General features: G+C 40.5%; 1 long non-coding RNA gene across 2 annotated transcripts in view; it reads right to left on the bottom strand.

Moving 5' to 3' along the window:
* Nucleotides 1-1,763: 1,763 nt before the first annotated feature.
* Nucleotides 1,764-2,988, bottom strand: part of LOC139026156 (uncharacterized) — a 7,609-nt gene continuing 6,384 nt past the window's right edge. For both annotated transcript variants that reach the window (XR_011477870.1, XR_011477869.1), the window contains exon 3: nt 1,764-2,027. This is a non-coding gene — a long non-coding RNA (uncharacterized lncRNA). The remainder of the gene's footprint in view (nt 2,028-2,988) is intronic.

Here is a 2,988-nt window from a genome sequence, read left to right as displayed (position 1 = left end):
GGAATGTCTGCTTATATTTCATTTAGTAGATTTTGTAAAGTAACAAAATGAAGGGTTTCTGCTATATTCATTGTAGTAGGATTTGTAAAGTAACACCAAATGAGGATGGTCTGCTATATTCATTTGAGTAGGATTTGTAAGTAACACAATGAAGGGTTTCTGCTATATTCATTTAGTAGGATTTGTAAAGTAAACACAATGAAGGGTTTTCTGCTGATATTCATTAGTAGGATTTTGTAAAGTAGCACAAATGAAGGTGTTTCGCTTATTCATTTAGTAAGGATTTGTTAAAGTAACACAAATGAAGGGTTTCTGCTATATTCATTTAGTAGATTTGTAAAGTAACACAAAGAAGGGTTTGCTTATATTCATTTAGTAGGATTTGTAAAGTAACACAAATAAGGTTCTCTGCTATTTCATTTAGTAGGATTTGTAAAGTAACACAAATGAAGGGTTTCTGCTATATTCATTTAGTAGATTTGTAAAGTAACACAAATGAAGGTTTCTGCTATATTCATTTAGTAGGTTGTAAAGTACACAATGAAGGTTCTGCTATATTCATTTAGTAACGGTGTTGTCCCGCTGTCAGATTGTTGCCACACCAAAGATAAATAAAAATGAATGAAAAGAATGTTGTAATTTAAATCCTCTCCACAATAATAGTGTTTAATACTGTACTACTGATAAAGTTAAAACAAGCAGAGGCAGATCAACTCCTTGAAATAATGACTCACAGAAAGGAAGAAAGCCTGAATTCAGAACTGTATTAAAACAACGTTTAATGATTTCAGCACCAAACTGCATGATGAGATCTGGGAATTCACATCATATATTTCTCATCAGGGAAGATACTGGACCTTACATCCCATGCTGACTGTTACGGGTTTCGTTCTGTTACGAGTTTCAGTTTCTCTGTCCATTTAGAGGTTGACTAGGTGGGCGCTCTGATGGAGTCATGTAGTTCAGTATGTGTTACAGCTGTGTGGCTGTGTATTTAGAGCTCGCTGGCCCTGCTGGTATTTAAGAGCCGCTGGCCCGTGGTATTTAAGAGCTGCTGGCCCTGCTGTTATTTAAGAGCTGCTTGGCCCCTGCTGGTATTTAAGGCTGCTGGCCCTGCTGGTATTTAAGCGCGCTGGCCCTGCTGGTATTTTAAGAGCTGCTGGCATTTAAGAGCCGCTGGCCCTGCTGGTATTTAAGAGCCGCTGGCCCTGTTGGTATTTAAGAGCTGCTGGCCCTGCTGGTATTTAAGAGCTGCTGGCCTGCTGGTATTTAAGAGCTGCTGGCTGCTGGCCCTGCTGGTATTTAAGAGCTGCTGGTTCAGTGCATCAGATGGAGATGTATGGAGACCTAAACCTCATGTTAAGGTGGCCACGTCATTTAGCCAGAAACTCCTGTTTATTTAACTACATATCCTTTTTACTCCAGATCCTGAGTTGGTGTTTGCTCATCTGAGACAAACCTTAGTGGGCATCCATGGTGGGTGGCTTTTAGAACCTCTTACTAGTGGCTTTGCCATCTTTCAGTGGGAACCCCCATGGTGCCTTTCAGAATCCTTTTTGAAACCTTTTCTGGTTGTTTTTGGTTGTTGAAGCGATTATCTTTGTTTGTTCCCTTTTCGGGGAGCGTTGACATTGTGTTTGTCTTTGGGGAATGTAAAACTGACACATCCATTATGATTTGTTAATTTACATTAGGCATTTTCATAACTAGTCAAAGTTTTGCACCAGACATCATACTTAAGAAGGGTAATTCCTTACCTGTTGTGAGGGTTGTTGACACCAGTTCACTTTGCTTTCCATTTTCCAGCACAGTGCAGACAGTGACAGAGTATTGAGTACCACCTTGCAGGTCAGAGAGAGTGATGCTGTGTGAAGATGTGGTAGTGATGTGTGGTTTTGTCCCTGGACTCTGGTAGGAGATCTGGTAATGATGTTGGGTTTGGTTCAATCCTGGTGGCTGGTTCCAGCTAACAGCAGCTGATGTGGTGTCCACTGAGTCAACAGTCAGCTGGTCTGGAGCAGGAAGTACTAAAGGAAAATAGAATATTGTCAGGGCTACAGTTTAACTCCAGAAATAAAATGAAGGAAGAAAAGTAGAATATCAGTCGAAAAGTAGAAAAAGCTGCCTGCAATTCCTTTAGATATGGGAAGAAATAAGCTAAAAACAGAAGTCACACAACAGAAGTTGGATTTGTAAAGTAACACAAATGAAGTGTTTCTGCTATATTCATTTAGTAATGGTGTTGTCCCGCTGCCTGGAAAGGTGAATTTTTAGAAGTAGAAGCTCGCATTGTTTGGGTACAGACCTGGATAGTAAGACAGAACTCTGCAGGTTATCTTTGTAGTAGATTGCAACACCGCCACCTTTGGCAGTTCTATCTTGGCAGAACATTTTATAGTTAGGGATGAAAATGTCAGGGTTTTTGGTGGTTTTCCTAAGCCAGGATTCAGACACGGCTAAGACATCCAGGTTGGCAGAGTGTGCTAAAGCAGTGAGTAAAACAAACTTAGGGAGTAGGCTTCTAATGTTAACATGCATGAAACTAAGGCTTTTACGGTTGCAGAACTTAACAAATGAGAGCACCTGGGGAGTGGGAGTGGAGCTAGGCACGGCAGGTTCTGGATTAACCTCTACATCACCAGAGGAGGAGTAGGATAAGGGTACGYTTAAATGCTATAAGAACTGGCCGTCTAGCACGTTCGGAACAGAGAGTAAAATGAGGGGGTTTCTGGGCACGATAGCATAGATTCAAGGCATAATGTACAGACAAAGGTAAGGTAGGATGTGATTACATTGGAGGTAAACCTAGGCATTGAGTAATGAAGAGAGTGATATAGTCTCTAGAGACGTTTAAACCAGGTGATGTAATCGCATATGTAGGAGGTTATTTTGATATCTAGTTAAAATCATAAACTTTGACACCAAACATAATACTTTAGTAGGGTACTTCCTTACTTGTGGTGAGGGTTGTTGACACCAGTTGACTTT

The sequence above is a fragment of the Salvelinus sp. IW2-2015 genome, unplaced genomic scaffold (genome assembly GCF_002910315.2).
Source record: "Salvelinus sp. IW2-2015 unplaced genomic scaffold, ASM291031v2 Un_scaffold4026, whole genome shotgun sequence".
In the NCBI taxonomy this organism is placed as follows: domain Eukaryota; kingdom Metazoa; phylum Chordata; class Actinopteri; order Salmoniformes; family Salmonidae; genus Salvelinus; species Salvelinus sp. IW2-2015.
Note: the sequence above shows the minus strand (reverse complement) of the source record. Positions and strands in the feature narration are given on the sequence as shown.